We start from the raw sequence: 27500 nt of genomic DNA, 5'->3' as shown, positions 1-27500 counted from the left end.
ACTCCCCTATAGGCCCTGGTCTAAAGTAGTGCACTATGTAGGGAATAGGGTGTTCTCCTGTTAATTTGTCCGTAAAGTTGTTCACGCTTTCGTTACAAAGAAAGAACCTCAGATGATCTGATTATACAACTCTGTAATCAGTGAGGAAGTGAGGAGGAATCTGATTATAAAACTCTGTAATCAGTGAGGAGGAATCTGATTATAAAACTGTAATCAGTGAGGAGGAATCTGATGATAAAACTCTGTAATCAGTGAGGAGGAATCTGATTATAAAACTCTGTAATCAGTGAGGAGGAATCTGATTATAAAACTCTGTAATCAAAATCAAATCAAATTTTATTTGTCACATACACATGGTTAGCAGATGTTAATGCGAGTGTAGCGAAATGCTTGTGCTTCTAGTTCCGACAATGCAGTGATAACCAACAAGTAATCTAACTAACAATTCCAAAACTACTGTCTTATACACAGTGTAAGGGGATAAGGAATATGTACATAAGGATATATGAGTGAGTGATGGTACAGAGCAGCATACAGTAGATGGTATCGAGTACAGTATATACATATGAGATGAGTATGTAGACAAAGTAAACAAAGTGGCATAGTTAAAGTGGCTAGTGACATAAGGATGCAGTCGATGATCTAGAGTACAGTATATACGTATGCATATGAGATGAATAATGTAGGGTAAGTAACATTATATAAGGTAGCATTGTTTAAAGTGGCTAGTGATATATTTACATCATTTCCCATCAATTCCCATTATTAAGTGGCTGGAGTTGAGTCAGTGTCAATGACAGTGTGTTGGCAACAGCCACTCAATGTTAGTGGTGGCTGTTTAACAGTCTGATGGCCTTGAGATAGAAGCTGTTTTTCAGTCTCTCGGTCCCAGCTTTGATGCACCTGTACTGACCTCGCCTTCTGGATGATAGCGGGGTGAACAGGCAGTGGTTCGGGTGGTTGATGTCCTTGATGATCTTTATGGCCTTCCTGTAACATCGGGTGGTGTAGGTGTCCTGGAGGGCAGGTAGTTTGCCCCCGGTGATGCGTTGTGCAGACCTCACTACCCTCTGGAGAGCCTTACGGTTGAGGGCGGAGCAGTTGCCGTACCAGGCGGTGATACAGCCCGCCAGGATGCTCTCGATTGTGCATCTGTAGAAGTTTGTGAGTGCTTTTGGTGACAAGCCGAATTTCTTCAGCCTCCTGAGGTTGAAGAGGCGCTGCTGCGCCTTCTTCACGACGCTGTCAGTGTGAGTGGACCAATTCAGTTTGTCTGTGATGTGTATGCCGAGGAACTTAAAACTTGCTACCCTCTCCACTACTGATCCATCGATGTGGATAGGGGGGTGTTCCCTCTGCTGTTTCCTGAAGTCCACAATCATCTCCTTAGTTTTGTTGACGTTGAGTGTGAGGTTATTTTCCTGACACCACACTCCGAGGGCCCTCACCTCCTCCCTGTAGGCCGTCTCGTCGTTGTTGGTAATCAAGCCTACCACTGTTGTGTCGTCCGCAAACTTGATGATTGAGTTGGAGGCGTGCGTGGCCACGCAGTCGTGGGTGAACAGGGAGTACAGGAGAGGGCTCAGAACGCACCCTTGTGGGGCCCCCGTGTTGAGGATCAGCGGGGAGGAGATGTTGTTGCCTACCCTCACCCTCCTCATCAGTGAGGAGGAATCTGATTATAAAACTCTGTAATCAGTGAGGAGGAATCAGAATATAAAACTCTGTAATCAGTGAGGAGGAATCTGATGATAAAACTCTGTAATCAGTGAGGAGGAATCTGATTATAAAACTCTGTAATCAGTGAGGAGGAATCTGATTATAAAACTCTGTAATCAGTGAGGAGGAATCTGATTATAAAACTCTGTAATCAGTGAGGAGGAATCAGAATATAAAACTCTGTAATCAGTGAGGAGGAATCTGATGATAAAACTCTGTAATCAGTGAGGAGGAATCTGATTATAAAACTCTGTAATCAGTGAGGAGGAATCTGATTATAAAACTCTGTAATCAGTGAGGAGGAATCAGAATATAAAACTCTGTAATCAGTGAGGAGGAATCAGGGTTTGGGTTTGTAGACAGAAAGGCTGAACGGAGCCAAGCTGCCCAGGAGGTGTTTAACATTCTGCTTCTCTGTCCTTGTGGATACAAATGTGGAACGAATGACACACACACACACAACACACAACACACAACACACACATAGCTCAGACACACACACGGTCTCTGTTGGGGTTTGTTTAATCAGCATCACAAAATTACAATGACAGATGTTCAAACGGCCTGTTGGGAATGTTCCTACATCTTCACACCCAGAGAACAAGGCTGTTGGGAATGTTCCTACATCTTCACACCCAGAGAACAAGGCTGTTGGAAATATTCCTACATCTTCACACCCAGAGAACATGGCTGTTGGAAATGTTCCTACATCTTCACACCCAGAGAACATGGCTGTTGGGAATGTTCCTACATCTTCACAGAGAACATGGCTGTTGGAAATGTTCCTACATCTTCAAAGAGAACAAGGCTGTTGGGAATGTTCCTACATCTTCACAGAGAACAAGGCTGTTGGAAATGTTCCTACATCTTCACACCCAGAGAACATGGCTGTTGGAAATGTTCCTATATCTTCACACCCAGAGAACACGGCTGTTGGGAATGTTCCTACATCTTCAAAGAGAACAAGGCTGTTGGAAATATTCCTACATCTTCACACCCAGAGAACATGGCTGTTGGAAATGTTCCTACATCTTCACACCCAGAGAACACGGCTGTTGGGAATGTTCCTACATCTTCAAAGAGAACAAGGCTGTTGGAAATATTCCTACATCTTCACACCCAGAGAACATGGCTGTTGGAAATGTTCCTACATCTTCACACCCAGAGAACATGGCTGTTGGAAATGTTCCTACATCTTCACACCCAGAGAACATGGCTGTTGGAAATGTTCCTACATCTTCACACCCAGAGAACATGGCTGTTGGGAATGTTCCTACATCTTCACACCCAGAGAACAAGGCTGTTGGAAATGTTCCTACATCTTCACACCCAGAGAACATGGCTGTTGGAAATGTTCCTACATCTTCACACCCAGAGAACAAGGCTGTTGGAAATGTTCCTACATCTTCACACCCAGAGAACATGGCTGTTGGAAATGTTCCTACATCTTCACACCCAGAGAACAAGGCTGTTGGAAATGTTCCTACATCTTCACACCCAGAGAACATGGCTGTTGGAAATGTTCCTACATCTTCACACCCAGAGAACAAGGCTGTTGGAAATGTTCCTACATCTTCACAGAGAACAAGGCTGTTGGAAATGTTCCTACATCTTCACACCCAGAGAACAAGGCTGTTGGGAATGTTCCTACATCTTCACACCCAGAGAACATGGCTGTTGGAAATGTTCCTACATCTTCACACCCAGAGAACATGGCTGTTGGGAATGTTCCTACATCTTCACACCCAGAGAACATGGCTGTTGGAAATGTTCCTACATCTTCACACCCAGAGAACAAGGCTGTTGGGACTGTTCCTACATCTTCACACCCAGAGAACACGGCTGTTGGGAATGTTCCTACATCTTCACACCCAGAGAACACGGCTGTTGGGAATGTTCCTACATCTTCACACCCAGAGAACACGGCTGTTGGGAATGTTCCTACATCTTCACACCCAGAGAACACGGCTGTTGGGAATGTTCCTACATCTTCACACACAGAGAACAAGGCTGTTGGAAATGTTCCTACATCTTCACACCCAGAGAACAAGGCTGTTGGGAATGTTCCTACATCTTCACACCCAGAGAACATGGCTGTTGGAAATGTTCCTACATCTTCACACCCAGAGAACATGGCTGTTGGGAATGTTCCTACATCTTCACACCCAGAGAACAAGGCTGTTGGAAATGTTCCTACATCTTCACACCCAGAGAACATGGCTGTTGGGAATGTTCCTACATCTTCACACCCAGAGAACAAGGCTGTTGGGAATGTTCCTACATCTTCACACCCAGAGAACATGGCTGTTGGAAATGTTCCTACATCTTCACACCCAGAGAACAAGGCTGTTGGAAATGTTCCTACATCTTCACACCCAGAGAACACGGCTGTTTTATAGAAATGGCTCTCGTTCATTTGATATCAATGTCAGTCGACTAATAAAGTCTCAGACCACATAATGAGACACATAGTTTTCAAAGAACAGAAAAGGAAAGGTGGTCTATTTGTAAACCAGCGTTACACAGTACTATTTAAAGATAGTGCTCTGTTAGTGATGTGTGTTGGTCCAACCTCATCTCAGACAGCTGGGCCCTCAGATAACCCCAGAACAGAACTCCCAGTGAGAGAAATCTTTAACCTGGATAGGAGGGTTCTGTCTGTCTGTCTGTCTGTCTGTCTGTCTGTCCGTCCTGTCCTGGTGTCCTGTCCTGGTGTCCTGTCTCTGTCTGTCTGTTTGTCCTGTCCTGTCTGTCTGTCTGTCTGCAGCTTCATTACATTCCCCATCTAAGAGCTCATCCCTGCCTCTGGGAATTGTGTATTATGATTTCAATTAGTTCATTCCAGCTCTGGACAGACAGACAGGCAGACAGGCAGGCAGACAGACAGGCAGGCAGGCAGGCAGGCAGGCAGGCAGGCAGGCAGGCAGGCAGGTAGGCAGACAGACAGACAGACAGACAGACAGACAGACAGACAGACAGACAGACAGACAGACAGACAGACAGACAGACACTGACCTGTTTTTCACCTGAAACAGCAACATAATTAACCATTGAATCAACCTGCAGATGGACCATAACACTTTTAATTTAATTCTCTACTTATGTCTCTCTTTCTCTCTCTCCATCTCTCTCTCTCTCTTTCTCTCTCTCCATCTCTCTCTCTTTCTCTCTCTATCTTATTCTGTCTCTCTGTCTCTCTCTATCTTACTCTGTCCTCTCTCTGTCTCTCTCTGTCCTCTCTCTCTCTCTCTCTTTCTCTCTCTCCATCTCTCTCTTTTCTCTCCATCTCTCTCTCTTCTCTCCATCTCTCTCTCTCTCTCTCTCTCTCTCTCTCTCTCTCTCTCCATCTCTCTCTCTCTCCCTGTCTCTCTCTCTCTCTCTCTCCATCTCTCTCCATCTCTCTCTCTCTCTCTCTCTCTCTCTCTCTCTCTCTGTCTCTCTTTCTCTCTCTCTCTCTCTCTCTCTCTCCCTCCAGCTTTTACATGATAAATGAAGTGTATCAGTTTCAGTACTCCAGACCGGTAAGGAAGGGAGAGAAGGACCCAGACAACGAGTTCTCGGTAAATATCATATTCATATTTATTCTCTAATCTTTCTTCTCTTCATTTCCTTTAATGACAGATGTCACTACTGTAATTGTTGTGACTAATGTCACTACTGTAATTGTTGTGACTAATGTCAGTACTGTAATTGTTGTGACTAATGACAGATGTCAGTACTGTAATTGTTGTGACTAATGATAGATGTCAGTACTGTAATTGTTGTGACTAATGACAGATGTCAGTACTGTAATTGTTGTGACTAATGACAGATGTCAGTACTGTAATTGTTGTGACTAATGACAGTACTGTAATTGTTGTGACTAATGACTGATGTCAGTACTGTAATTGTTGTGACTAATGACAGATGTCAGTACTGTAATTTTTGTGACTAATGACAGATGTCAGTACTGTAATTATTGTGACTAATGACATATGTCAGTACTGTAATTGTTGTGACTAATGACAGTACTGTAATTGTTGTGACTAATGACAGATGTCAGTACTGTAATTGTTGTGACTAATGACAGATGTCAGTACTGTAATTGTTGTGACTAATGAGTGTCAGTACTGTAATTGTTGTGACTAATGACAGATGTCAGTACTGTAATTGTTGTGACTAATGACAGATGTCAGTACTGTAATTGTTGTGACTAATGACAGTACTGTAATTGTTGTGACTAATGACAGATGTCAGTACTGTAATTGGTGTGACTAATGACAGTACTGTAATTGTTGTGACTAATGTCAGTACTGTAATTGTTGTGACTAATGACAGATGTCAGTACTGTAATTGTTGTGACTAATGAGTGTCAGTACTGTAATTGTTGTGACTAATGTCAGTACTGTAATTGTTGTGACTAATGACAGATGTCAGTACTGTAATTATTGTGACTAATGATAGATGTCAGTACTGTAATTGTTGTGACTAATGACAGATGTCAGTACTGTAATTGTTGTGACTAATGACAGATGTCAGTACTGTAATTGTTGTGACTAATGAGTGTCAGTACTGTAATTGTTGTGACTAATGACAGATGTCAGTACTGTAATTGTTGTGACTAATGACAGTACTGTAATTGTTGTGACTAATGACAGTACTGTAATTGTTGTGACTAATGACAGTACTGTAATTGTTGTGACTAATGACAGTACTGTAATTGTTGTGACTAATGACAGTACTGTAATTGACTAATGACAGATGTCAGTACTGTAATTGTTGTGACTAATGACAGATGTCAGTACTGTAATTGTTGTGACTAATGATAGATGTCAGTACTGTAATTGTTGTGACTAATGACAGATGTGAATGACAGATGTCAGTACTGTAATTGTTGTGACTAATGACAGTACTGTAATTGTTGTGACTAATGACAGTACTGTAATTGTTGTGACTAATGATAGATGTCAGTACTGTAATTGTTGTGACTAATGACAGATGTCAGTACTGTAATTGTTGTGACTAATGATAGATGTCAGTACTGTAATTGTTGTGACTAATGACAGATGTCAGTACTGTAATTGTTGTGACTAATGACAGATGTCAGTACTGTAATTGTTGTGACTAATGACAGTGTCAGTACTGTAATTGTTGTGACTAATGACAGTACTGTAATTGTTGTGACTAATGACAGATGTCAGTACTGTAATTGTTGTGACTAATGACAGATGTCAGTACTGTAATTGTTGTGACTAATGACAGTACTGTAATTGTTGTGACTAATGACAGATGTCAGTACTGTAATTGTTGTGACTAATGACAGTACTGTAATTGTTGTGACTAATGTCAGTACTGTAATTGTTGTGACTAATGACAGATGTCAGTACTGTAATTGTTGTGACTAATGAGTGTCAGTACTGTAATTGTTGTGACTAATGTCAGTACTGTAATTGTTGTGACTAATGACAGATGTCAGTACTGTAATTATTGTGACTAATGATAGATGTCAGTACTGTAATTGTTGTGACTAATGACAGATGTCAGTACTGTAATTGTTGTGACTAATGACAGATGTCAGTACTGTAATTGTTGTGACTAATGAGTGTCAGTACTGTAATTGTTGTGACTAATGACAGATGTCAGTACTGTAATTGTTGTGACTAATGACAGATGTCAGTACTGTAATTGTTGTGACTAATGAGTGTCAGTACTGTACTTGTTGTGACTAATGACAGTACTGTAATTGTTGTGACTAATGACAGATGTCAGTACTGTAATTGTTGTGACTAATGACAGTACTGTAATTGTTGTGACTAATGACAGTACTGTAATTGTTGTGACTAATGATAGATGTCAGTACTGTAATTGTTGTGACTAATGATAGATGTCAGTACTGTAATTGTTGTGACTAATGACAGATGTCAGTACTGTAATTGTTGTGACTAATGATAGATGTCAGTACTGTAATTGTTGTGACTAATGACAGATGTCAGTACTGTAATTGTTGTGACTAATGACAGATGTCAGTACTGTAATTGTTGTGACTAATGACAGTACTGTAATTGTTGTGACTAATGACAGTACTGTAATTGTTGTGACTAATGATAGATGTCAGTACTGTAATTGTTGTGACTAATGACAGATGTCAGTACTGTAATTGTTGTGACTAATGATAGATGTCAGTACTGTAATTGTTGTGACTAATGACAGATGTCAGTACTGTAATTGTTGTGACTAATGACAGATGTCAGTACTGTAATTGTTGTGACTAATGACAGTGTCAGTACTGTAATTGTTGTGACTAATGACAGTACTGTAATTGTTGTGACTAATGACAGATGTCAGTACTGTAATTGTTGTGACTAATGACAGATGTCAGTACTGTAATTGTTGTGACTAATGACAGATGTCAGTACTGTAATTGTTGTGACTAATGACAGATGTCAGTACTGTAATTGTTGTGACTAATGACAGACTGTTCATTATGTGTACATATTCCTTATGACAGTAAGACAGTAAATTGTTGTTAGATTACTAATGATTGTCAGTACTGTAATTGCATTTGACTACATGTCAGTACTGTAATTGTTGTGACTAATGATTTGAGATGTCAGTACTGTAATTGTTGTGACTAATGACAGTACTGTAATTGTTGTGACTAATGTCAGTACTGTAATTGTTGTGACTAATGACAGATGTCAGTACTGTAATTGTTGTGACTAATGAGTGTCAGTACTGTAATTATTGTGACTAATGATAGATGTCAGTACTGTCATTGTTGTGACTAATGACAGATGTCAGTACTGTAATTGTTGTGACTAATGATAGATGTCAGTACTGTAATTGTTGTGACTAATGACAGATGTCAGTACTGTAATTGTTGTGACTAATGACAGATGTCAGTACTGTAATTGTTGTGACTAATGAGTGTCAGTACTGTAATTGTTGTGACTAATGACAGATGTCAGTACTGTAATTGTTGTGACTAATGACAGATGTCAGTACTGTAATTGTTGTGACTAATGAGTGTCAGTACTGTAATTGTTGTGACTAATGACAGATGTCAGTACTGTAATTGTTGTGACTAATGACAGTACTGTAATTGTTGTGACTAATGACAGATGTCATGTAATTGTTGTGACTAATGACAGTACTGTAATTGTTGTGACTAATGACAGTACTGTAATTGTTGTGACTAATGATGTCAGTACTGTAATTGTTGTGACTAATGACAGATGTCAGTACTGTAATTGTTGTGACTAATGACTGTAATTGTCAATGTACTGTAATTGTTGTGACTAATGACAGATGTCAGTACTGTAATTATTGTGACTAATGATAGATGTCAGTACTGTAATTGTTGTGACTAATGACAGATGTCAGTACTGTAATTGTTGTGACTAATGACAGATGTCAGTACTGTAATTGTTGTGACTAATGAGTGATGTCAGTACTGTAATTGTTGTGACTAATGACAGATGTCAGTACTGTAATTGTTGTGACTAATGACAGATGTCAGTACTGTAATTGTTGTGACTAATGAGATGTCAGTACTGTAATTGTTGTGACTAATGACAGATGTCAGTACTGTAATTGTTGTGACTAATGACAGTACTGTAATTGTTGTGACTAATGACAGTACTGTAATTGTTGTGACTAATGACAGTACTGTAATTGTTGTGACTAATGACAGTACTGTAATTGTTGTGACTAATGATAGATGTCAGTACTGTAATTGTTGTGACTAATGACAGATGTCAGTACTGTAATTGTTGTGACTAATGATAGATGTCAGTACTGTAATTGTTGTGACTAATGACAGATGTCAGTACTGTAATTGTTGTGACTAATGACAGATGTCAGTACTGTAATTGTTGTGACTAATGACAGTACTGTAATTGTTGTGACTAATGACAGTACTGTAATTGTTGTGACTAATGATAGATGTCAGTACTGTAATTGTTGTGACTAATGACAGATGTCAGTACTGTAATTGTTGTGACTAATGATAGATGTCAGTACTGTAATTGTTGTGACTAATGACAGATGTCAGTACTGTAATTGTTGTGACTAATGACAGATGTCAGTACTGTAATTGTTGTGACTAATGACAGTGTCAGTACTGTAATTGTTGTGACTAATGACAGTACTGTAATTGTTGTGACTAATGACAGATGTCAGTACTGTAATTGTTGTGACTAATGACAGATGTCAGTACTGTAATTGTTGTGACTAATGACAGTACTGTAATTGTTGTGACTAATGACAGATGTCAGTACTGTAATTGTTGTGACTAATGACAGTACTGTAATTGTTGTGACTAATGTCAGTACTGTAATTGTTGTGACTAATGACAGATGTCAGTACTGTAATTGTTGTGACTAATGAGTGTCAGTACTGTAATTGTTGTGACTAATGACAGTACTGTAATTGTTGTGACTAATGACAGATGTCAGTACTGTAATTATTGTGACTAATGATAGATGTCAGTACTGTAATTGTTGTGACTAATGACAGATGTCAGTACTGTAATTGTTGTGACTAATGACAGATGTCAGTACTGTAATTGTTGTGACTAATGAGTGTCAGTACTGTAATTGTTGTGACTAATGACAGATGTCAGTACTGTAATTGTTGTGACTAATGACAGATGTCAGTACTGTAATTGTTGTGACTAATGAGTGTCAGTACTGTAATTGTTGTGACTAATGACAGATGTCAGTACTGTACTTGTTGTGACTAATGACAGTACTGTAATTGTTGTGACTAATGACAGATGTCAGTACTGTAATTGTTGTGACTAATGACAGTACTGTAATTGTTGTGACTAATGACAGTACTGTAATTGTTGTGACTAATGACAGTACTGTAATTGTTGTGACTAATGATAGATGTCAGTACTGTAATTGTTGTGACTAATGACAGATGTCAGTACTGTAATTGTTGTGACTAATGACAGTACTGTAATTGTTGTGACTAATGACAGTACTGTAATTGTTGTGACTAATGACAGTACTGTAATTGTTGTGACTAATGTCAGTACTGTAATTGTTGTGACTAATGACAGATGTCAGTACTGTAATTGTTGTGACTAATGAGTGTCAGTACTGTAATTGTTGTGACTAATGTCAGTACTGTAATTGTTGTGACTAATGACAGATGTCAGTACTGTAATTGTTGTGACTAATGACAGATGTCAGTACTGTAATTGTTGTGACTAATGACAGATGTCAGTACTGTAATTGTTGTGACTAATGACAGATGTCAGTACTGTAATTGTTGTGACTAATGAGTGTCAGTACTGTAATTGTTGTGACTAATGACAGATGTCAGTACTGTAATTGTTGTGACTAATGACAGATGTCAGTACTGTAATTGTTGTGACTAATGAGTGTCAGTACTGTAATTGTTGTGACTAATGACAGATGTCAGTACTGTACTTGTTGTGACTAATGACAGTACTGTAATTGTTGTGACTAATGACAGATGTCAGTACTGTAATTGTTGTGACTAATGACAGTACTGTAATTGTTGTGACTAATGACAGTACTGTAATTGTTGTGACTAATGACAGTACTGTAATTGTTGTGACTAATGATAGATGTCAGTACTGTAATTGTTGTGACTAATGACAGATGTCAGTACTGTAATTGTTGTGACTAATGATAGATGTCAGTACTGTAATTGTTGTGACTAATGACAGATGTCAGTACTGTAATTGTTGTGACTAATGACAGATGTCAGTACTGTAATTGTTGTGACTAATGACAGTACTGTAATTGTTGTGACTAATGAGAGTACTGTAATTGTTGTGACTAATGATAGATGTCAGTACTGTAATTGTTGTGACTAATGACAGATGTCAGTACTGTAATTGTTGTGACTAATGATAGATGTCAGTACTGTAATTGTTGTGACTAATGACAGATGTCAGTACTGTAATTGTTGTGACTAATGACAGATGTCAGTACTGTAATTGTTGTGACTAATGACAGTGTCAGTACTGTAATTGTTGTGACTAATGACAGATGTCAGTACTGTAATTGTTGTGACTAATGACAGTACTGTAATTGTTGTGACTAATGACAGATGTCAGTACTGTAATTGTTGTGACTAATGACAGATGTCAATGTCAGTACTGTAATTGTTGTGACTAATGACAGATGTCAGTACTGTAATTGTTGTGACTAATGACAGTACTGTAATTGTTGTGACTAATGACAGTACTGTAATTGTTGTGACTAATGATAGATGTCAGTACTGTAATTGTTGTGACTAATGACAGATGTCAGTACTGTAATTGTTGTGACTAATGACAGTACTGTAATTGTTGTGACTAATGACAGATGTCAGTACTGTAATTGTTGTGACTAATGATAGATGTCAGTACTGTAATTGTTGTGACTAATGACAGATGTCAGTACTGTAATTGTTGTGACTAATGAGAGTCAGTACTGTAATTGTTGTGACTAATGACAGATGTCAGTACTGTAATTGTTGTGACTAATGACAGATGTCAGTACTGTAATTGTTGTGACTAATGACAGATGTCAGTACTAATGACAGTAATTGTTGTGACTAATGACAGATGTCAGTACTGTAATTGTTGTGACTAATGACAGTGTCAGTACTGTAATTGTTGTGACTAATGACAGTACTGTAATTGTTGTGACTAATGACAGATGTCAGTACTGTAATTGTTGTGACTAATGACAGTACTGTAATTGTTGTGACTAATGACAGATGTCAGTACTGTAATTGTTGTGACTAATGACAGATGTCAGTACTGTAATTGTTGTGACTAATGAGTGTCAGTACTGTACTTGTTGTGACTAATGACAGTACTGTAATTGTTGTGACTAATGACAGATGTCAGTACTGTAATTATTGTGACTAATGATAGATGTCAGTACTGTAATTGTTGTGACTAATGACAGATGTCAGTACTGTAATTGTTGTGACTAATGACAGATGTCAGTACTGTAATTGTTGTGACTAATGAGTGTCAGTACTGTAATTGTTGTGACTAATGACAGATGTCAGTACTGTAATTGTTGTGACTAATGACAGATGTCAGTACTGTAATTGTTGTGACTAATGAGTGTCAGTACTGTAATTGTTGTGACTAATGACAGATGTCAGTACTGTACTTGTTGTGACTAATGACAGTACTGTAATTGTTGTGACTAATGACAGATGTCAGTACTGTAATTGTTGTGACTAATGACAGTACTGTAATTGTTGTGACTAATGACAGTACTGTAATTGTTGTGACTAATGACAGTACTGTAATTGTTGTGACTAATGATAGATGTCAGTACTGTAATTGTTGTGACTAATGACAGATGTCAGTACTGTAATTGTTGTGACTAATGACAGTACTGTAATTGTTGTGACTAATGACAGTACTGTAATTGTTGTGACTAATGACAGATGTCAATGTCAGTACTGTAATTGTTGTGACTAATGACAGATGTCAGTACTGTAATTGTTGTGACTAATGAGTGTCAGTACTGTAATTGTTGTGACTAATGTCAGTACTGTAATTGTTGTGACTAATGACAGATGTCAGTACTGTAATTATTGTGACTAATGATAGATGTCAGTACTGTAATTGTTGTGACTAATGACAGATGTCAGTACTGTAATTGTTGTGACTAATGACAGATGTCAGTACTGTAATTGTTGTGACTAATGAGTGTCAGTACTGTAATTGTTGTGACTAATGACAGATGTCAGTACTGTAATTGTTGTGACTAATGACAGATGTCAGTACTGTAATTGTTGTGACTAATGAGTGTCAGTACTGTAATTGTTGTGACTAATGACAGATGTCAGTACTGTAATTGTTGTGACTAATGACAGTACTGTAATTGTTGTGACTAATGACAGATGTCAGTACTGTAATTGTTGTGACTAATGACAGTACTGTAATTGTTGTGACTAATGTCAGTACTGTAATTGTTGTGACTAATGAATGACAGTACTGTAATTGTTGTGACTAATGATAGATGTCAGTACTGTAATTGTTGTGACTAATGACAGATGTCAGTACTGTAATTGTTGTGACTAATGATAGATGTCAGTACTGTAATTGTTGTGACTAATGACAGATGTCAGTACTGTAATTGTTGTGACTAATGACAGATGTCAGTACTGTAATTGTTGTGACTAATGACAGATGTCAGTACTGTAATTGTTGTGACTAATGAGAGTACTGTAATTGTTGTGACTAATGAGATGTCAGTACTGTAATTGTTGTGACTAATGACAGATGTCAGTACTGTAATTGTTGTGACTAATGATAGATGTCAGTACTGTAATTGTTGTGACTAATGACAGATGTCAGTACTGTAATTGTTGTGACTAATGACAGATGTCAGTTGTGACTAATGACAGTACTGTAATTGTTGTGACTAATGACAGATGTCAGTACTGTAATTGTTGTGACTAATGACAGATGTCAGTACTGTAATTGTTGTGACTAATGACAGATGTCAGTACTGTAATTGTTGTGACTAATGACAGTACTGTAATTGTTGTGACTAATGTCAGTACTGTAATTGTTGTGACTAATGACAGATGTCAGTACTGTAATTGTTGTGACTAATGACAGTACTGTAATTGTTGTGACTAATGACAGTACTGTAATTGTGACTAATGATAGATGTCAGTACTGTAATTGTTGTGACTAATGACAGATGTCAGTACTGTAATTGTTGTGACTAATGATAGATGTCAGTACTGTAATTGTTGTGACTAATGACAGATGTCAGTACTGTAATTGTTGTGACTAATGACAGATGTCAGTACTGTAATTGTTGTGACTTATGACAGTGTCAGTACTGTAATTGTTGTGACTAATGACAGTACTGTAATTGTTGTGACTAATGACAGATGTCAGTACTGTAATTGTTGTGACTAATGACAGATGTCAGTACTGTAATTGTTGTGACTAATGACAGTACTGTAATTGTTGTGACTAATGACAGATGTCAGTACTGTAATTGTTGTGACTAATGACAGTACTGTAATTGTTGTGACCAATGACAGATGTCATTACTGTAATTGTTGTGACTAATGACAGTACTGTAATTGTTGTGACTAATGACAGTACTGTAATTGTTGTGACTAATGACAGTACTGTAATTGTTGTGACTAATGACAGATGTCATTACTGTAATTGTTGTGACCAATGACAGATGTCATTACTGTAATTGTTGTGACCAATGACAGATGTCATTACTGTAATTGTTGTGACTAATGACAGATGTCAGTACTGTAATTGTTGTGACTAATAACAGATGTCAGTACTGTAATTGTTGTGACTAATGACAGTACTGTAATTGTTGTGACTAATGATAGATGACAGTACTGTAATTGTTGTGACTAATGACAGATGACAGTACTGTAATTGTTGTGACTAATGTCAGTACTGTAATTGTTGTAAACCAGCAGTCTGGTTCTCTGACCTTTAACCTCCTCCACTACACCAGCAGTCTGGTTCTCTCTGACCTTTAACCTAACAACATGTTGTAGTCCTCCTCCACTACACCAGCAGTCTGGTTCTCTCTGACCTTTAACCTAACAACATGTTGTAGTCCTCCTCCACTACACCAGCAGTCTGGTTCTCTGACCTTTAACCTAACAACATGTTGTAGTCCTCCTCCACTACACCAGCAGTCTGGTTCTCTGACCTTTAACCCAACAACATGTTGTAGTCCTCCTCCCTCCTCCACTACACCAGCAGTCTTGTTCTCTCTGACCTTTAACCTAACAACATGTTGTAGTCCTCCTCCCTCCTCCATTACACCAGCAGTCTGGTTCTCTCTGACCTTTAACCCAACAACATGTTGTAGTCCTCCTCCCTCCTCCACTACACCAGCAGTCTGGTTCTCTCTGACCTTTAACCCAACAACATGTTGTAGTCCTCCTCCACTACACCAGCAGTCTGGTTCTCTGACCTTTAACCTAACAACATGTTGTAGTCCTCCTCCACTACACCAGCAGTCTGGTTCTCTGACCTTTAACCCAACAACATGTTGTAGTCCTCCTCCACTACACCAGCAGTCTGGTTCTCTCTGACCTTTAACCTAACAACATGTTGTAGTCCTCCTCCACTACACCAGCAGTCTGGTTCTCTCTGACCTTTAACCTAACAACGTGTTGTAGTCCTCCTCCACTACACCAGCAATCTGGTTCTCTCTGACCTTTAACCCAACAACATGTTGTAGTCCTCCTCCCTCCTCCACTACACCAGCAGTCTGGTTCTCTCTGACCTTTAACCCAACAACATGTTGTAGTCCTCCTCCCTCCTCCACTACACCAGCAGTCTGGTTCTCTCTGACCTTTAACCTAACAACTGTCTGGGTTATTTCTATTAGTGTGGATGATGTGTGATTTACTGGAGAATCCCTTTCATTACACACAGACACACCACACACACACACAGACACCACACACACAGCCACACCACACACACACACACCTACTATTGTGTTTCCAGCCCCAGCAGTTGGACTTTAACTCAACAACCATTCTCTCTCTGGTACATTTAACGTCACAAAGAAATGTTGGATCTGTAAAACCGTAGCAGGAAAGAACAACCGTTATCTGTCTCTATTCTAAGTGCTCCTGTCTGTCATACTGAAAGCACCGGTCATTTGTTCATCTCCGTGGAGACAAAAAAACTCTTTACAGCTTCTTCTGTTGTTTTGTGTTTTATTGTCTTTTTCCAGAACATGTGGATCGAGCGAACCACTTACACCACGGCCTACAAACTGCCTGGGATCCTGAGATGGTTCGACGTGAGGTCTGTCTCCACGGTGAGTGTGTGTCAACGTCCACATCAGGTCTGTCTCCAAGGTGAGTGTGTGTCTGTGTCAGGTCTGTCTCCACGGTGAGTGTCTGTCTGTGTCCACGTCAGGTCTGTCTCCAAGGTGAGTGTGTGTCTGTGTCTACATCAGGTCTGTCTCCACGGTGAGTGTTTCCACGTCAGGTCTGTCTCCAAGGTGAGTGTGTGTCTGTGTCTACATCAGGTCTGTCTCCAAGGTGAGTGTGTGTCTGTGTCCACGTCAGGTCTGTCTCCACGGTGAGTGTGTGTCTGTGTCGACGTCAGGTCTGTCTCCAAGGTGAGTGTGTGTCTGTGTCTACATCAGGTCTGTCTCCACGGTGAGTGTTTGTCCACGTCAGGTCTGTCTCCACGGTGAGTGTGTGTCCACGTCAGGTCTGTCTCCACGGTGAGTGTGTGTCCACGTCAGGTCTGTCTCCACGGTGAGTGTGTGTCCACGTCAGGTCTGTCTCCACGGTGAGTGTGTGTCCACGTCAGGTCTGTCTCCACGGTGAGTGTGTGTCCACGTCAGGTCTGTCTCCACGGTGAGTGTGTGTCCACGTCAGGTCTGTCTCCACGGTGAGTGTGTGTCCACGTCAGGTCTGTCTCCAAGGTGAGTGTGTTTCCACGTCAGGTCTGTCTCCACGGTGAGTGTTTCCACGTCAGGTCTGTCTCCATGGTGAGAGTGTGTCCACGTCAGGTCTGTCTCCAAGGTGAGTGTGTGTCCACGTCAGGTCTGTCTCCACGGTGAGTGTGTGTCTGTGTCTACATCAGGTCTGTCTCCAAGGTGAGTGTGTGTCCACGTCAGGTCTGTCTCCATGGTGAGTGTGTGTCTTTGTCAACGTCAGGTCTGTCTCCACGGTGAGTGTGTGTCTGTGTCTACGTCAGGTCTGTCTCCAAGGTGAGTGTGTGTCGGCGTCAGGTCTGTCTCCAAGGTGAGTGTCTGTCTGTGTCCACGTCAGGTCTGTCTCCAAGGTGAGTGTGTGTCTGTGTCCACGTCAGGTCTGTCTCCACGGTGAGTGTGTGTCTGTGTCCACGTCAGGTCTGTCTCCACGGTGAGTGTGTGTCTGTGTCCCACCAGATGAGGTGTGAACAGGGCAGGTCCTGAACCCACGGTATTTAGTCACCCAGATGAGGTGTGAACAGGGCAGGTCCTGAACCCACGATATGTAGTCACCCAGATGAGGTGGGAACAGGGCAGGTCCTGAACCCACGGTATTTAGTCACCCAGATGAGGTGGGAACAGGGCAGGTCCTGAACCCACGGTATTTAGTCACCCAGATGAGGTGGGAACAGGGCAGGTCCTGAACCCACGGTATTTAGTCACCCAGATGAGGTGTGAACAGGGCAAGTCCTGAACCCACAGTATTTAGTCACCCAGATGAGGTGTGAACAGGGCAGGTCCTGAACCCACGGTATTTAGTCACCCAGATGAGGTGTGAACAGGGCAGGTCCTGAACCCACGATATGTAGTCACCCAGATGAGGTGGGAACAGGGCAGGTCCTGAACCCACGGTATTTAGTCACCCAGATGAGGTGGGAACAGGGCAGGTCCTGAACCCACGGTATTTAGTCACCCAGATGAGGTGGGAACAGGGCAGGTCCTGAACCCACGGTATTTAGTCACCCAGATGAGGTGTGAACAGGGCAAGTCCTGAACCCACAGTATTTAGTCACCCAGATGAGGTGTGAACAGGGCAGGTCCTGAACCCACGGTATTTAGTCACCCAGATGAGGTGGGAACAGGGCAGGTCCTGAACCCACGGTATTTAGACACCCAGATGAGGTGGGAACAGGGCAGGTCCTGAACCCACGGTATTTAGTCACCCAGATGAGGTGTGAACAGGGCAGATCCTGAACCCACAGTATTTAGTCACCCAGATGAGGTGTGAACAGGGCAGGTCCTGAACCCACAGTATTTAGTCACCCAGATGAGGTGTGAACAGGGCAGGTCCTGAACCCACGGTATTTAGTGACCCAGATGAGGTGGGAACAGGGCAGGTCCTGAACGATTCTGTGTTACATCGTGACTGACATGTAAAGTCAATGTTCCCACGTCAGCAATCCAGAACGAATAGATTCCATAGTCTCTGTAAATCCTTCCATCTGATGCCGGTCTTAAAGAGGCTCGCCAGGCTCGGGTTTCACCGCAGATTGGAAATTTGTCACCCTGCCAGGCAGTCACACAGATCCTTCTAAATTTAGGTTGGGGGGGGTGTATAAACTGTAATTTACTCAAGACAATCCACACATGTTCTGCCGTTGTCGTCACTCGTCTGTCCCAGAGATTCAGACAATCAGAACCCCTCAGGTAGCTGTTCCCTATAATGTCCCTGTTGTTAGACTGTAGATTGGTGTTAAAATGTCTCTCACTCACAGATGGACCTCAACCTGAAATGAATCAGAACTTATAACCTTCTTTTACTTCCTGCTTCCTGTGTTCAGGAGGAGATCAGCCCATTGGAGAATGCCATGGAGACGATGCAACTGACCAATGAGAAGATCAGCAACATGGTGCAGCGTCACCTGAACGACTCCAACCTTCCCATCAACCCCCTCTCCATGCTGCTCAACGGCATCGTGGACCCCGCTGTCATGGGCGGATTCACCAACTACGAGAAGGTACTGTGTGTGTGTGTGTGTGTGTGTGTGTGTGTGTGTGTGTGTGTGGGTCATGGGTGGGTCTACCTTACTTAGCTTATGAATACAGCTTTAGTTATTTATTGTGGACCAAACATAACCGTAGTTTGGTTGAACTATCTGATCATAGTGGTTTGGAACGTCTTCCCATGTAGGAAGATACAACCGTCATACAGAAGACAAAAGATTGTTTCTGTTATGAATTCTGATGTCCTCTCTCTCCTTTCTCCTCTCCTCTCCTCTTCCCTCTCCTCTGATCTTCTCTTCCCTCTCCTCCCCTCTCGCCTCGCCTCTCTCCTCTCCTCTTCCCTCTCCTCTCCTCCTCTCCTCTCCTCCCCTCTCGCCTCCCCTCTCTCCTCTCCTCTCTCCAGGCATTCTTCACAGAGAAGTATCAGGGGGATCACCCTGAGGACCAGGAGAAACTGGACAAACTGAAAGACCTGATCGCATGGCAGGTTAGACTGACACACACACACTGAAAGACCTCATTGCATGGCAGGTTAGACTGACACACACACACACACACTGAAAGACCTGATTGCATGGCAGGTTAGACTGACACACACACACTGAAAGACCTCATTGCATGGCAGGTTAGACTGACACACACACACTGAAAGACCTCATTGCATGGCAGGTTAGACTGACACACACACACTGAAAGACCTGATCGCATGGCAGGTTAGACTGACACACACACACTGAAAGACCTCATTGCATGGCAGGTTAGACTGACACACACACACTGAAAGACCTCATTGCATGGCAGGTTAGACTGACACACACACAAAGACCTGATTGCATGGCACTGAAAGACCACACACTGAAAGACCTTGCATGGCAGGTTAGACTGACACACACACACTGAAAGACCTCATTGCATGGCAGGTTAGACTGACACACCTGATCATTGCATGGCAGGTTAGACTGACACACACACACTGAAAGACCTCATTGCATGGCAGGTTAGACTGACACACACACACTGAAATACCTCATTGCATGGCAGGTTAGACTGACACACACACACTGAAAGACCTCATTGCATGGCAGGTTAGACTGACACACACACACTGAAAGACCTCATTGCATGGCAGGTTAGACTGACACACACACACTGAAAGACCTGATCGCATGGCAGGTTAGACTGACACACACACACTGAAAGACCTCATTGCATGGCAGGTTAGACTGACAATTAGAAACGTCTTTGTTTTTGAATGAAAAGCCAATTTTTTGTCCATTAAAATAATATCAAATTGATCAGAAATACAGTGTAGACATCGTTAATGTTGTAAATGACTATTGTAGCTGAATGGAATATCTACATAGGTGTACAGAGGCCCATTATCAGCAACCATCACTCCTGTGTTCCAATGGCACGTTGTGTTAGCTAATCCAAGTTTATCATTTTAAAAGGCTAATTGATCATTAGAAAACCCTTTTGCAATTCTGTTAGCACAACTGAAAACTGTAGTTCTGATTAAAGAAGCAATAAAACTGGTCTTCTTTAGACTAGTTGAGTATCTGGAGCATCAGCATTTGTAGGTTCGATTACAGGCTCAAACTGGCCAGAAACAAATAACTTTCTTCTGAAACTCGTCAGTCTATTTTTGTTCTGAGAAATGCGAGAAATTGCCAGGAAACTGAAGATCTTGTACAATGTTCTGTACTACTCCCTTCAAAGAACAGCACAAACTGGCTGAGTTGGAGGCCCCGGTGCCCAACTGAGCAAGAGGACAAGTACATTAGAGTGTCTAGTTTGAGAAACAGACACCTCACAAGTCCTCAATTGGCAGCTTCATGAAATAGTACCCGCAAAACATCAGTCTCAACGTCAACAGTGAAGAGGCGACTCCGGGATGCTGGCCTTCTAGGCAGAGTTCCTCTGTCCAGTCTCAACGTCAACAGTGAAGAGGCGACTCCGGGATGCTGGCCTTCTAGGCAGAGTTCCTCTGTCCAGTCTCAACGTCAACAGTGAAGAGGCGACTCCGGGATGCTGGCCTTCTAGGCAGAGTTCCTCTGTCCAGTCTCAACGTCAACAGTGAAGAGGCGACTCCGGGATGCTGGCCTTCTAGGCAGAGTTCCTCTGTCCAGTCTCAACGTCAACAGTGAAGAGGCGACTCCGGGATGCTGTCCTTCTAGGCAGAGTTCCTCTGTCCAGTCTCAACGTCAACAGTGAAGAGGCGACTCCGGGATGCTGTCCTTCTCGGCAGAGTTCCTCTGTCCAGTCTCAACGTCAACAGTGAAGAGGCGACTCCGGGATGCTGGCCTTCTCGGCAGAGTTCCTCTGTTCAGTCTCAACGTCAACAGTGAAGAGGCGACTCCGGGATGCTGTCCTTCTCGGCAGAGTTCCTCTGTCCAGTGTCTGTTCTTTTGCCCGTCTTAATCACTTCTTGTTATTGGTCGCACTGCTTCCTGACTTTCCCTTAACCCGGAAGCCGCACCAATTTGTCAGAGGTAACACCGTCCAACGGGTGACTGTAGTCAGCTTGCAGGCGCCCGGCCCGCCACACAGTAGTCGCTAGGCCACGATGAGACAAAGAAATCCCGGCTGGCCCAAACCCTCCCCTAACCCGGACGACGCTGGGCCAATTGTGCGCCGTTCCAAGGGTCTCCCAGTCAGATGCTTACGACCATCCGCCACCCCCGTCCACATTGTACTAACAACACCAGAACCTACTTGAAGGTAACAGCGCTCACTGTTGCCCCCTAGTGGCTGGTTTCCACATCATCAGACATGGATGGACGTCAAATACTGACTTGTAATCACAGGTGACCAGGCTGCTTAACTAGTTGCTCCTACCCTCTACTTTTTTGAACATTTTGTTAAAAATCGCGCAACATTTCAGCGCCCTGCTACTCATGCCAGGAATATAGTACGTTCATATGGTTAGAATGTGTGTATAGGAAACCCTCGGACGTTTTTAAAACTGGTTAAATCACGACTGTGGCTATTACATAACGTGCGTTACATCGGAAAGCGCAGGAAAACCTGATCACAGAAAATGGAAATAAATATCCTTGCGCCACTTCCAGCAATTGTTAACAGTGAGCCGAATTAGATAAGACCGAGCATTCAACTCCCACAGCATCCCCATGTAGTCGAGTATCTTGTGAATTTAATCCTCTTTGATTCTTGGTTGAACCGAAAGAGGGGCACGACGTACCTCCGGTCTCCGCCCAGATCATTCCGGAAGAGCTCTCTCCTGAAATTTTTTCCAAGACGACAGCTAATGATATGTACATCGCCTACGGATGATTTTTATCGCTTATTAACGTTTACTAATACCTAAAGTAGCATTACAAACGTATTTCAAGTGTTTTGTGAAAGTTTATCGTCTACTTTTTGAATTTTAAAAATGACGTTACGTTGTGAAATCGCTGTTTTTTTCGTTTATCACACAGTCTACATATAACGATATCTTGGCTTTATATGGCCCGATTTAATCGAAATAAAGACCCAATAGTGTTTATGGGACATCTAGGAGTGCCAACAAAGAAGATGGTGAAAGGTAATGACTGTTTTCTATTTTATTGTGCGGTTTGTGTAACGCCGAAATGCTAATTATTTTGTTTACGTCCCCTGCTGTGCTTTTCTGTTGTAGTGTATTGGTGCATGCTATCAGATAATAGCTTCTCATGCTGTCGCCGAAAAGCATTTTAAAAATCTGACTTGTTGCCTGGATTCACAACGAGTGTAGCTTTAATTTGATACCCTGCATGTGTATTTTAATGAACTTTTGAGTTTTAACTAATACTATTAGCATTTAGCGTAGCGCATTTGCATTTCCAGAGCTCTAGTTGGGACGCAAGCGTCCCAGGTAGAGGTAAGAGGTTAAAACAATTCCACATATTATCTTAGTAGAAACCCCGGGACCTTAAGGGGTTTGAATTAAGCTGCATCTAGGCAACCAATCAGAATGGTACCAGTGGAGGTTGGTGTCATTTTAAATTGGAGGACAGGTTCATTGTAAATGGCTGCAATGGAATGAATGGAATTGTATCAAACACATTACAGTAATCCTGTCCTCTGATTTCTCTCTCCACCAGCCCCCACTGATATGTATCTCTATATGGTATAAAAACCTGACTTTCCCTATTGTCTGAACAATAAACTGGGAGGATGGGGATCACTGTGTCATGTGTCATGACATTTTCTTCTGGCCCTGTGGTCACCACTGTAGAAACACTGCAGCAGAACCATGTCTCTGAAGAGGGTATGTGAGAACAGGACACACAGGCCCTGTGGTCACCACTGTAGAAACACTGCAGTAGAACCATGTCTCTGAAGAGGGTATGTGAGAACAGGACACACAGGCCCTGTGGTCACCACTGTAGAAACACTGCAGCAGAACCATGTCTCTGAAGAGGGTGAGAACAGGACACACAGGCCCTGTGGTCACCACTGTAGAAACACTGCAGTAGAACCATGTCTCTGAAGAGGGTATGTGAGAACAGGGCACACAGGCCCTGTGGTCACCACTGTAGAAACACTGCAGCAGAACCATGTCTCTGAAGAGGGTATGTGAGAACAGGACACACAGGCCCTGTGGTCACCACTGTACTGAAACATGTCTGAAGAGGGTATGTGAGAACAGGACACACAGGCCCTGTGGTCACCACTGTAGAAACACTGAAGAGGGTATGTGAGAACAGGACACACAGGCCCTGTGGTCACCACTGTAGAAACACTGAGGCAGAACCATGTCTCTGAAGAGGGTATGTGAGAACAGGACACACAGGCCCTGTGGTCACCAGAACCATGTCTCTGAAGAAACACTGTGGTCACCACTGTAGAAACACATGTCTCTGAAGAGGGTATGTGAGAACAGGACACACAGGCCCTGTGGTCACCACTGTAGAAACACTGAGGCAGAACCATGTCTCTGAAGAGGGTATGTGAGAACAGGACACACAGGCCCTGTGGTCACCACTGTAGAAACACTGAGGCAGAACCATGTCTCTGAAGAGGGTAAGAACAGGACACACAGGTTGTCGTGCGTGAAAAGCCTTATCCCGTAGCTAACAGGTAATTGCCTGAGGTTACTCGGGCAAAGAAATACAAGTTAGGCTTTGAAAAACAGATTAAAACAACACTGTGTCACAGATTGATTCTAGCTGGGCCGTATATAACAATATGATATGTATATGTGAAACATGTGTAAATACTATTTTTTATTGTCTATTAGTTCCTATATATATATTGTATTCAGACCCTTTGACTTTTTCCAGATTTTGTAACATTACAGCCTTATTCTAAAATAGTTTAGATAAAAAAAAAATTAATCTCAACAATCTAAACACAATACTCCATAATGAAATAGCAAAAACAGAATTTTAGAAAGGTTTGCAAATGTATTAAAAATATATATTTTTTAAACAGATACCTTATTTACATAAATATTCAGATGCTTTGCTATGAAACTTGAAATTGAGCTCAGGTACATCCTGTTTCCATTGATCATCCTTGAGATGTTTCTACAACTTGATTGAAGTGCACCTGGGGTAAATTCAATTGATTGGACATGATTTGGAAAGGCACACACCTGTCTATATAAGGTCTCGCAGTTGACAGTAAATGTCAGAGCAAAAACCAAGCCATGAGGTTGAAGGAATTGTCTGTTGAGCTCAGAGACAGGATTGTGTCGAGGCACAGATCTGGGGAAGGGTACCAAAACATTTCTGCAGCATTGAAGGTCCCCAAGAACACAGTTGCCTCCATCATTCTTAAATGGAAGAAGTTAGGAACCACCAAGACTCTTCCTAGAGCTGGCCGCCCAGACAAACTGAGCAGTCGGGGGAGAAGGGCCTTGGTGAGGGAGGTGACCAAGAACCTGATGGTCACTCTGACAGAGCTCCTCTGTGGAGATGGGAGAACCTTCTAGAAGGACAACCATCTCTGCAGCCCCCAACCAATCAGGCCTGTATGGTAGACTGGCCAGACAGAAGCCACTCCTCTGTAAAAGGCACGACAGCCTGCTTGCAATTGGCCAAAAGACACCTAAAGACTCTCAGACCATGAGAAACAAGATTCTCTGGTCTGATGAAACCAAGATTGAACTCTTTGGCCTGAATGCCAAGCGTCACGTCTGGAGGAAACCTGGTACCATCCCTACAGTGAAGCATGGTGGTGGCAGCATCATGCTGTGGGGATGTTTTTCAGCGGCAGGGACTGGGAGACTTGTCAGGATCGAGGGAAAGATAAACGGAGCAAAGTACAGAGAGATCCTTGATGACAACCTGCTCCAGAGCGCTCAGGACCTCAGACTGGGGCGAAAGTTCACCTTCCAACAGGACAACGACCCTAAGCACACAGCCAAGACAACGCAGGAGTGGCTTCGAGAGAAGTCTCTGAATGTCATGGGGGTGGACCCTATCGAACATCTCTGAAGAGACCTGAAAATAGTTGTGCAGCAATGCTCCACATCCAACCTGACGGAGCTTGAGAGGATCTGCAGAGAAGAATGGGAGAAGCTCCCCAAATACAGGTGTTCCAAGCTTGTAGTGTCATACCCAAGAAGACTCAAGGCTGTAATCACTACCAAGGGTGGTACAACAAAGTCCTTAGTAAAGGGTCTGAATGATATTTCATTTTTTATTTTTTATCAATGAGTAAAAATGTAAATTTGTTTTGCTTTGTTTTTATGGGGTATTGTGTGTAGATTGATGAGGGAAAATAACAATTTAATCAATTTTAGAATAAGGCTGTAACGTAACAAAATGTGGAAAACAGTAAAGGGATCTGAATACATTCCGAAGGCCCTGTACCTTGTGTTTATATGTTTTATTTCGAAATTGATGTAAAATCTTATGTTGCTCTTGTCTATAACTGTTCGGTACTTTGTCATGTGTTTGTACTGCAGGAAGAGTAGCTGCTGCATGTGCAGTAGGTAATGAGGACCCTCATAAACTAAATGAATCCCCTCCCAGGTGATGCTAACGGAACACAACACAGAACCTGTGTTTGTTAAAGTTCCAGGGAGAAGCATTCTACAGTTCTAAAACATTCTACAGTTCTGAAGCATTCTACAGTTCTAAAACATTCTACAGTTCTAAAACATTCTACAGTTTTAAAACATTCTCCAGTTCTAAAACATTCTCCAGTTCTAAAACATTCTACAGTTCTAAAACATTCTACAGTTCCAAAACATTCTACAGTTCTAAAACATTCTACAGTTCTAAAACATTCTACAGTTCTAAAACATTCTACAGTTCTAAAACATTCTACAGTTCTAAAACATTCTCCAGTTCTAAAACATTCTCCAGTTCTAAAACATTCTCCAGTTCTAAAACATTCTCCAGTTCTAAAACATTCTCCAGTTCTAAAACAGTCTACAGTTCTGAAACATTCTCCAGTTCTAAAACATTCTCCAGTTCTAAAACATTCTACAGTTCTGAAACATTCTACAGTTTTAAAACATTCTCCAGTTCTAAAACATTCTCCAGTTCTAAAACATTCTCCAGTTCTAAAACAGTCTACAGTTCTGAAACATTCTACAGTTTTAAAACATTCTCCAGTTCTGAAACATTCTCCAGTTCTAAAACATTCTACAGTTCTAAAACATTCTACAGTTCTGAAGCATTCTACAGTTCTGAAACATTCTACAGTTTTAAAACATTCTCCAGTTCTAAAACATTCTCCAGTTCTAAAACATTCTCCAGTTCTAAAACATTCTACAGTTTTAAAACATTCTACAGTTCTGAAACATTCTACAGTTTTAAAACATTCTCCAGTTCTAAAACATTCTCCAGTTCTAAAACATTCTCCAGTTCTAAAACAGTCTACAGTTCTGAAACATTCTCCAGTTCTAAAACATTCTCCAGTTCTAAAACATTCTCCAATTCTAAAACATTCTCCAGTTCTAAAACATTCTCCAATTCTACAGTTGTAAAACAGTCTACAGTTCTAAAACATTCTACAGTTGTAAAACATTCTCCAGTTCTAAAACATTCTCCAGTTCTAAAACATTCTCCAATTCTACAGTTGTAAAACAGTCTACAGTTCTAAAACATTCTACAGTTGTAAAACATTCTCCAGTTCTAAAACATTCTACAGTTCTAAAACATTCTACAGTTCTAAAACATTCTACAGTTCTAAAACATTCTCCAGTTCTAAAACATTCTCCAGTTCTAAAGCATTCTACAGTTCTAAAACATTCTACAGTTCCAAAACATTCTCCAGTTCTAAAACATTCTACAGTTCTAAAACATTCTACAGTTCTAAAACATTCTCCAGTTCTAAAACATTCTCCAGTTCTAAAACATTCTACAGTTCTAAAACATTCTACAGTTCTAAAACATTCTACAGTTCTAAAACATTCTACAGTTG

General features: G+C 41.5%; 1 pseudogene; it reads left to right on the top strand.

Annotated features, from left to right (window-relative positions):
- The window catches only part of LOC115115761 (dedicator of cytokinesis protein 1-like), a 209631-nt pseudogene that overhangs the window by 97515 nt on the left and 84616 nt on the right, over window positions 1–27500 (top strand).

Source organism: Oncorhynchus nerka, linkage group LG10 (assembly GCF_034236695.1).
Source record: "Oncorhynchus nerka isolate Pitt River linkage group LG10, Oner_Uvic_2.0, whole genome shotgun sequence".
Taxonomy (NCBI): Eukaryota; Metazoa; Chordata; class Actinopteri; order Salmoniformes; family Salmonidae; genus Oncorhynchus; species Oncorhynchus nerka.
Note: the sequence above shows the minus strand (reverse complement) of the source record. Positions and strands in the feature narration are given on the sequence as shown.